Consider the following 10,130-nt stretch of genomic DNA (forward strand, 5'->3'; position numbering starts at 1 on the left):
TTCAGCCTTATTCTACTTACAAAAGACTCACACGTTGCTATCTATAAACAGGAGCTGGAGGAGGGAGAGAAGTGGTGCAACAGGCATACGCTGAAAGGTTTATATAGCCTACTGTACAACTAAATGGGTTCATTCATATATTTTGAGCAATAAGTTACAGCAGTAACATTATATTTGGTTATTAAACCAATTAGTCATTACGAGAGTCATAGCTTACCCTTGACAGATTGGTCCCTGTCTCCATTTTCCCAAGTATCACTGTGATTACTGTATAAAGTGTTTTTCATATTACGAGCCCAAGGTTAGAGGATTACACCAATTTAAAAAAAATAACATGAAAATGACAATTATAATCTCCTTAGTTATATTGTACAGACAGCCTGGAAAGGTAGTCAGACAGAGCCAGGCTTAGTGTTGTGGAAAGATGAAAAATGATTTGACTCCAATAAATAAAACTCAAATAAAAGCAGTATTGTAGATTCTGGAATTGGTCATTACAGGCTCGCTCACACACACACACACACACACACACACACACACACACACACACACACACTGAGTTAAACTCAGACAGAACGAAGTTATGTGCTGGGCCCTATAACAACTCCAACACTTCATTATCTAGGGATAGATTACCTGTAGCTACTCTAGATGGTGTTGCCCTGCCTCCGCACTCCAGCATTGATCTTATCTTCTGCCCTATAGTATCGTCTCAGATTAATTAACATATAATCATTAATCCTAATAAAACTAAGTGGAGGCGGGCCAGTACTGCCCAATCCGCAGGGAGATGTTCCATTGGCCGACCAGGCTCCTCCTTCGCCTGTCTCTACTCTAGTATGCTGTCTATAGTTCTAGCACTGCCGGGGGATTCCTTTTTGCCACATGATCTCTTCTTCTCATCTTTCCATTTGTGTGCATCATGTCCCAGAAATGTCTGTTGCTACCTAGCTCTGGGGAGTCCTCCCCAGAGTCCTTATGTCTTTTCCCCCATCATGGTGTCCTTGGATCAGATGCTTCCAAAATCATCGGTTTTGCTGCTTTTAGCTTGGTCCTGCTACACGCCTATTCCTCTACATTATAGGAGACTAGACACTACTCTATCTGTAAATTATAGAGTGGGCTAGACCCGCTCTATCTCTACATCATAGAGCGGATCTAACCCGCTTATCTGGTAAAGTATAGAGTGTTCTAGACCTGCTCCTATCTGTAAATTATAAGTGGTCTAGACCTGCTCTATCTATAAATCTGAGAGCGGTCTAGACCTGCTTATCTGTAGATTTAGAGCGGTCGTAGACGTTGCTCTTCTGTACAGATTTAGAGTGGTCAGACCTATTCTATCTGTAAAAATTTATAGAGCGGTTAGACCTCTTTCTACAAAAGACGGTACTGCTCTTGTAAATTATAGAGCGGCTAGACCTGCTCTATCTGTAAAATATAGAGCGGCGACTGCTCTATCTGTAAATTATAGAGTCGCTTGCTATAGCCTAGACGTCTCTATCTGTAAATTATAGAGCGGTCTAGACCTGCTCTATCTGGTAAATATAGAGATGTCGATCTGTAAATTAAGAGCCTGACTCTATCTGTAAATTATAGAGCGCGTCTGACCTGCTCTATCTGTAAAAATTATAGAGCGGTCTAGACCTGCTCTATCTGTAAATTTTGAGCGGTACTGACTCTCTATCTGTAAGTTAAGAGCGGTCTGACCTGCTCTATCTGTAATATCCGAGCGGTCTAGACCTGCTCTACCTGTAAAATTATAGAGCGGTCGACCTGCTCTATCGTAAAATTATGAGAGGTCTGAACTGCTCTATCTGTTAAATTATAGACGGTCTAGCATGCTCTATCGTAAATTATAGATTGGTCTCGACCTGACTCTATCTGTAAATTATAGTGCGTCTAGGACCTGCTCAGATCTGTGAAATTATAGAGTGGTCTAGATCCTGCTCTATCTGCTAAAATTATAGAAGCTGGTCTAATCTGGGCTCCATCTTGTAAATTATAGAGTGGTCTGACCTGCTCTCATCCTGTAATTATTAGAGTGGTTAGACCCGCTCTACGTAAATTATAGGAGGGTCTAGACCTGCTCTATCTGTAAATGATGAGGGTCTAGACTTCTATTCTGTAATTATAGAGGGTCTAGACTGCTCTATCTGTAAATTATAGAGGGTCTAGAACCCGCTCTCGATCTTAAATTATAGAGGGTCTAGACCTGTCTATCTGTAATATAGAGTGGTCTGACCTAATCTATCTGTAAGTTATAGAGCGGTCTAACCTTGCTCATCTGTAAGTGTGATAGATGGTACGGTTTGTAATGAAAGTCAGACCAACTAACTGTAGTGAACGCTAGACTGATTATGCTGTAGTGTCTCACTAGAAACCGAATGATGTTTACACTGAATTGCAATTGTTGTTACATTAATATGGTTGTTAAATACTGTAACATTACGAAAAAATCCTGAATGAATATTAATCCCGCCAAGCTTTGCAGAACAGCACTATTGCGACTTCCTGCTAAGGGGGGGAGGAACAAGCTCTTTGCCGGTCTGGGGATTGAAACTGGCGGACCTCCAGTGTCACAGTGGCTTCAGGCCACCACTGAGCCCATTATGCTTATTCCCACTATGATCCCTGAGCAATGTACGTTTTACTATCTAAATTCAAAACTTTAAATGTCAACTTTTACTATCATTAGTGGAATTAGGCTCTACAGTAAGAAGAAAGGGGATTAGGGAAGTTGCAGGTCAATCCTGGTCATATTCCACGAGTCAAAGTATATACTGCCCTCTGCAAACTCCTGAAACAAAAGAAGTAATCTGCTCCCCCCCCACTCCCCCATGCAAAAACAGGGAGCAGTGAATAAAGCTGCCCTAAGTCCAAAGGTCTGGATATCCCCATGTCTGGCCTGCTGACGCATGACAGCATCCTTCAGTTCACCACTCAACACTTGGAATTTCTTTAAGTAGGACAGGAGGAGGACAGTGGTATCGTCGTTTAACAACCCTGTTGTCCAAAAACAAGCATGAATACCAAACAAATGGTAGTTTTATTCATCTTTAAAGAGGGCGCTATGCGTTTTGGCCAATCTTGCCATTTTCTCGCTTTTTGCTTCAGGATCTCTATAGAGCCCCCCCCCCCCCCCCCCCCTACATGTTTCCTACAGAGCTCCCCTCAGGTTCCTTCAGAGGCCCCCCCCCCCTTCTTAAAGGCTCCACCCTACAGGTTTCTCTTATAGAGCTCTCCCTCAGGTTTCCTACAGAGCCCTCCCTACAGGTTTTCTCTAAAGAGAGTCCCCCTACGGTTTCTTCAGACGAGCCCCCCCCCCTTTCTCTAAGAGACTCCCCGTACAGGTTTCTCCGCCTAGCCCTCTACAGTTTCTCATAGAGCCCCCCGACAGGTTCTCTCGCCAGAGCCCTCCCTAGAGGTCTTCCATAGGCCCCCTAGGTTCCCTACAGAGCTCACCTACAGAGGCTCCTACAGTCTTAGAGCTCCCCTACAGGTTGTAGTAAGTGTGCCAATGAAAGACTAGTTTAGGTGTTATATTACTATTGCGTTTCTTTCTGTTGACAATAAAACGGTTTTTTTTTCTGGGTCAAAATAAAAAATTCAATTCAATATTGTCGTCTTTTTTTCCCACTTTTTGTCGCTTTCCTCCCCCAGTTTTTGGTCACTTTTTTCAGTGTTTTGTCCTTTTATCCTTATTTTTGTGATTTTTCACACGTATTGTCATTTTTTTCCATTGTTGCCACGTTTTTTCAACCATTCTTGATGTAGGATTTTTGAAAGGTTAAGACTAAAATAAAACAACCCCTTTATTTGAAAGTAAAGAGCTGATCATTTAGTTTCATGTGAAGAGATGCATGGATACCATCCACCGTTTTAATATTTTAATTTTTTATTTTTAATTGAGTTGAAAGAAACCCAAAGTCTGATGTTATAAAACTGATGAATAAATTGGGTAAATTTGACACGAGGACAAAGGAGGGTTCAAGCACAGGAGTGGACACCTGTATATGTCTATACACTGTTGAATATTTTTCATGAACTGGCGTTTTGACAGCAATGAATAAATGTTGCCTGTTTCCTTGCTACTTGGAACGACTTCACGTAGCCAACTTCTCCCACACAAGACCTCCCTGTTACGTACCCATGGTGGTTTCAGCTATGGAGCCAAGCTGTTTGAGAAGATGTTACAGATAAACGGTGACCGGAGGACCGCAGAGAAGGAGACGACGCACAATTATTACAGTAGAGGATATGATGTAACTAATCTATTGTAGCATGATCGCCTTAAACGGTTACCAACACAATTAAGGAGAATGATACCCAGACAAGCACCAAAACTATCTTTCCAACAGGAGGAACGAAGGTCCACACGGTGGCCACCGCGAATATCACTAGCACTCAAACAGCATCAATTCACCAAAAGGGAAAACTTATCACAGCAAACATATCCTGGGTTCTGTTATAATGTGGGTTCCAAACCACAGTATGAAAGGGTGACAAAGACACAATGCAGCCACGATTCGCAGAATTACACAAAAAGTGTTTCCAGTATCAAGTCCCAGCGTTAGACATACCTTAGTACCAGCGGTTTCCGCAATAATGCATAGGGGTTACATGTAAAAAGCTATGCAGTTGTGGAGGATGTGGGGGGGGGATCTCGGGCCCTCCGATGTGATGTCTGATTTCAGAGGCCACGATCGACTTCTAAAACCGATGTGATTGAGTGACAATTTTTTATGTACAGTTCCATGCAGTGATTTAAAAAAAAAACATTTGTGGATTTTGACATACCAGTACTGCTACACACAAGTTGTACTAAACATTTTTTTGTTTTATTGTGAAGTCATTACCGAGCGCGTTATATTACAGTCAAACCTAGAAATGGTGTTTGCGGTGAAAAATCCCGTAAACTGAGCAATTATGACATACCCAGACCGCATGTCTGCACCAACAACCATGCACGCTCAAATTGTTAATCCCCTTTCGTTAAAAGAATCCATTCTGACATTCAGTTTGGAGTTCAGGAGGTGTGTCTAGACCATCCACACCCTAAATGCTTAAAGCAACTGCCTGGGATGGTGAATTAGATAAGTTGCATTAATGGAAATGAATATGTTTCCTAAAATCTTTAGGATAGTGGATGTGCATAAGGCTCTTGGGTATGTTCATTGCTTTCAACATGTATTCTCCTTTGGACTGACTCTGTCTAAGTATATGTGAGGTCGCCACCAATGGGAGACCCTACATCATTTACTCCTCGTTCCTCTGTGGGTCTTTTTTGGGAGGAAAAAGGAAAGAAACCTCCTAATGTGACAAATGACAACTAGTCACTCAATGCTATTGATGTCCATTTTTAACAATTAATACCCCTGGAATGTATATTCCAATGTTTTGAGCAAATATTTCTTCTCATGTTCCAAGTTGGGCCATTCAAAATATAAACTATCCTATCTGTGTCTCTGTGATTGGTAAGAGTTGTGGAGGAGTACTTGACTTTGTCCTTTTTGAGAGAGAGAAAGAGAAAGAGGAGATGGATGCTTGTCCAGGCACTTTACATAGGCTATGTCCGGTTTTGTTAGGTCAGTTCAACTCTCTGACACATTGATAGCTAGAGATCCCTTTGAAAGTTGGGTCTTATCCTGGCAGCGTATCAGATGTCCTACCCACATTGGTTTCCAGGAAGTCAGAGGGGGACATCGGGGACCTGCCGTGTCCTCGCAGGCATTGTCACACTCTTACACTGACCCACACTAGTCAAGAAACAAAACAAGTTATACAAAGATATCCTGGCCATTTTCACAACGAGGATGAGTGATATGGCTAATCTCCTTAGTCCATAGTAAGCACGTTATGGCTGGTTAGACAGCCGGATGACGATGTCCCAAACCCTGTAGGGTTAAACAAGACTCCACTTTCCAACCAAGGCTGACGGAGAAAATCGATTTTGATATGGACGAGGACAGTGCTCTCTTAGCTCATCACACATCTATTTACAAGTTAATAATCGTAGAACATATGTATTTACGAGTACGAAAAATTTGACTTGACCCCCTGCTAGCTGAAAACTACAGGTTTTCTTCACCTCCCCACCAGTCATTTGCCTTCAATTAGTCTGTCCAGATCATAATATCTGTAGTGAAGACTTTGACGGAATGTCATGAAAAAAACTCCAGTGTAGTTTGGCGAAAACGTGGATGCTTTAAGGTCCTGACGCACCAACACCAATAATCTGATTGGTGGAATCAAACCGGGAAAGAGTGAGCGGATGAGCGGTGACTCGAGCCTATAAATTTGAGGCTATTTTTGAAACTGACGCTTTGTGGATCTGAGATGAAGACTTCAGACACCTACATGGCCGTCTCCTGAACCATTTTAGGTAAATATAGGATTGGATTCTGAAAAAGCCGTCGTTGAGTTGGCTTTGAATTTTTTGGGATAACCAACCCCAGTGAATGCGACAATACAGATTAGCGCCGCCTCTCTCATGACGACGTATTATGTTCTCGTCAATTCGGTGTGTATCCGAGGCTCTTTTTAACCACTAAGGGACTGAACAGAACCTAAACTGCCCAATCTGCCGAAGTGGCTGTAGTCTGTTGGTGAGTGTTCAGGGCCTTTCCAACACATCTTTTAACCCGGCAGCCAGAAGTTAGATCCAATCACACAGTTTGCAAGATCAGTGACCCCCAGCTCAGTTATCCCACCAAATGTCTCCAAATCTGTCCGCCTGAGTTATTAGCTCAATAGAAAGACTTTGTAGCGGGAACCTTGGATTAAAATGGATCATCACCATGAATTTTCTCTAACCTACATTGTCGTGAAGTCAGTCATGATTAGCAGTTTTGTGGCGTTCTGAATACTGTGTTTCACAGAATGGAGATGGACAACACAGTACCTGGAGAGAACACATATCAAGATGCATTCCCGCCCCTACTGGAGCATTATATACTGGGGTGTGTGTGTGTGTAGCACGCAGGGCACACCCACACAACACACACAACCACACCACTAACACACACACACACACACACGCACACACACGACACACCCCCACACAACACACCACAGTGGCTGGTGGTTACATGGGTAGTAATGCTAAAGCTTGATGTCCTGAAACAGTTGGACTGTGTTGTCAGTTAGGACAAGATGAACATTTCCAAAATAGCTCTGCTCACGGCAAGGCTCATATGCTGCACACATGGTGGTTCAATCCCTGGCCCTGCAGTCCCATGTCGAAGTGTTGTTGGGCAAAACACTGAACCCCGAGTTGCCCCCGGTGCCTCTCCATCAGAGTGTGAATGTGTGTGAGTGTGTATCTGATGAGCAGAGTAGCAACGTGCACGCACAATGCATTCGTGCTCTAGACTGAGTGTTTTGGCAGTGCTCAGAGCCACAATTGCTGTAGTTCTATGTAAAGCATATAGACCTTTGTAGATTTAACCAAATATGTATAAAAATACCCATTTTAAAGCTTTTTTCCCTCTGGGCTGCATGTGCATGTTTCTTACAATCTGCATTGGTTTAGGAAAGTATCTTCCTCTGTGCCTGGTGTTGTGATGATGTAGACTACATGCTTTATTTGACAGTGACAAAATATGGCAATTACATCTGGTGGCCAAGAAATTATTGATAATATTAATTATGCAATATATTGGTAAAATAAGTCCTGTTGTAGCTTTCTATCTTTGTTTATGATTATTCTGGGTGGATGACATTGCTGCTTCTAATCCACCAGTATCTTGGACATTTCCACACACACACACACACACACACACACACACACACTGGACATTTTACCCCTGTTTGTGGTCTGGTTTGTCCCTGGTCGGGGGTCTAGACAGCTCTGCAGCGTCCACACATTAACAAAGTGACACGTTTGGGACATTTCTACTAATTGCAGCATACATGAAACCCATCAAAAACGTGTGTATCTAATATTGATGTACAAAGCAGCGTGTGTGCATCCTGACTGACTTCATGTCAGAGTCACTCAATGTCTTCGCTGTGTGTCTGTCTCTTTACATTTCTGTCTCTGTGTCTCCCTGTGTCACTATCTCTCCTTGTCAGTGTGTCATCAGGTCTGTTTGACAGTTTGAAGCTTTTCTTTGTTTCTCATGCAAACTATTTGCCATTCTGGCAGATGAGAATAGTGATAGTTAAAAAAAAAGAAGCTGAATGGCCTTGGCCATAGATCCTAAATTGCAAAGAGATCAGAGAATAATTTGAAACATTTAACCTTCTGGGGTGGAGGAATAGATACATTTGTCATGTATTTAGAATAATGGACGTTACCTTCGTTACTGGAACTAAATATTTGCGAGTAAAAAGCCAACACTTATCAATGCTTACTTACCAACATGCATAAACACGTAGGAAGTCATTCTTCAATCGGCTCTGTCTGCATGCAGTCTCTCTCTCTGCTCCGTGTTCTTTTACTCAACCACAGCCAGCTAAAAACAAGCTAAAACAAAAGCTGTCGGTTTGTATCCAGCTGTGTTAGTTTGCCACCAATGTTGAAATTTGAAAATAAGTACTTTGAAAATACTGCTTAGGTTTGTTTAATTGACAACAATATCGGAGCATTCTAAAATCATCTGTGGCCGAGTCCAGAGGGTTATTACTTGACTTTCACTGCTCTGTCAAGCTACCGGAGCTATCATGGAGCACACACCGTCACCAACTGCACTCGCTTAAGAAATATGATCACATTTCTGGAAATAGTAATTTCAAAGAGAGGGGTGTAAAGCCGGGTCTCTGTTTGAAGGATATCCAGGATGTCAAACACATCTCCCTCATGCTGGATGAAAACAACAGGCAAAGTAGTCCTTAAAGTAGAAACAATGTTCCAGGGACTGTATTTATTGCCACGATCTTTAAAAAGAAAAGGCAGCCCTCCACCTGCCTCCAGACACCTCGATCAACAAACACCCTTGAAACCATCTCTGTCTCCCTCTCTGCATTTTAGAGTCACAAACACCAAAAACCCTCAAACATAACACAATAGATGGCTGCTGCCAGCTGTTGTACCACAACAGCTTAGTTCCCATATAACCACACTAAGCCCAATCATTCAATCACATCATTACAAGTAGGAAAGTAAATAAACAAAGCCCATGGGAATAGGATGGGAGAAATATGAACTATGACGCAAAGGTAAAAGAGTGCTATGCATTTAATAAATTTTTTTTCTCTTACATTTTGATTCTTTCATTTCAAGGTTTGGTTATCTGAACACGAGGGGTTATACATAACAACCTAATTGGAATTAAAAGTACCACTGCAATGATAAAACAGAAAAGGAAAATTAGATGTGGACTATTAAATATTAGATATCTGTCTTCTAAAGCTGTACTGGTAAACGATCTGATATCATTATGTAATTGATGTATTCTGTCTTACTGAAACATGGCTGGGCCATGAAGAATATGTTAGTCACTCCTCCCAGTCATAATAATACTCAACTTCCTAGAGGCTCAGGCCGAGGGGGCGGGGGAGTTGCTGGCATCTTTGATTCATGCTTGTTAATTAATAAGTAATATTATTAAGAAACACTCAATTAACTTTCATTGTCATGTGGATGACACCCAATTATATCCCTCAATCAAGCCAGATGAAACCAGTCAGTTAGCTAATCTTCAAGCATGCATTACTGATATAAAGTCATGGATGACCTACAATTTTCTGATGTTAAACTCAGACAGAACTGAAGTTATTGTGCTGGGCCCTAAACACCTCCAAACCTCATTATCTAGGGATAGATATACCTGTAGCTACTCTAGATGGTGTTGCCCTGGCCTCCAGCACTCCAGCATTCTCTTCTCTTCTTCCCTTTATAGTCGTCAGATTAATTTAACATATAATCATTAATCTAATAAAACTAAAGGGAGGCCGGGCAGTACTGCCCAATCCGGCAGGGGAGAGTTCTTGCCTGACCAGGCTCCTCTCTTCACCCTGTCTCTCCTAGTTATGCTGTCATAGTTCTAGACTGCCGGGGGATTTCCTTTGACACACTGAGCTCTTCTCTCCTCTATCTTTCCATTTGTGTGCATCCATGTCCCAGAAATGTCTGTTGCTAACCTAGCTCTGGGGAGTCACTCCCCAGAGTCCTTATGTTCTTTTCCCCC

General features: G+C 42.1%; 1 protein-coding gene and 1 long non-coding RNA gene across 4 annotated transcripts in view; one reads left to right on the forward strand and one right to left on the reverse strand.

The window, feature by feature from the left end:
* glra3 (glycine receptor, alpha 3) overlaps positions 1 to 10,130 on the reverse strand; it is a 75,949-nt gene that overhangs the window by 26,449 nt on the left and 39,370 nt on the right. The gene's annotated exons all lie outside the window — the stretch shown is intronic.
* The window catches only part of LOC116704563 (uncharacterized), an 18,980-nt gene continuing 18,099 nt past the window's right edge, over positions 9,250 to 10,130 (forward strand). Inside the window, exon 1 of the long non-coding RNA XR_004335718.1 lies at positions 9,250 to 9,437. This is a non-coding gene — a long non-coding RNA (uncharacterized LOC116704563). The remainder of the gene's footprint in view (positions 9,438 to 10,130) is intronic.

This window comes from Etheostoma spectabile, chromosome 2 (assembly GCF_008692095.1).
Source record: "Etheostoma spectabile isolate EspeVRDwgs_2016 chromosome 2, UIUC_Espe_1.0, whole genome shotgun sequence".
NCBI classification, from domain to species: domain Eukaryota; kingdom Metazoa; phylum Chordata; class Actinopteri; order Perciformes; family Percidae; genus Etheostoma; species Etheostoma spectabile.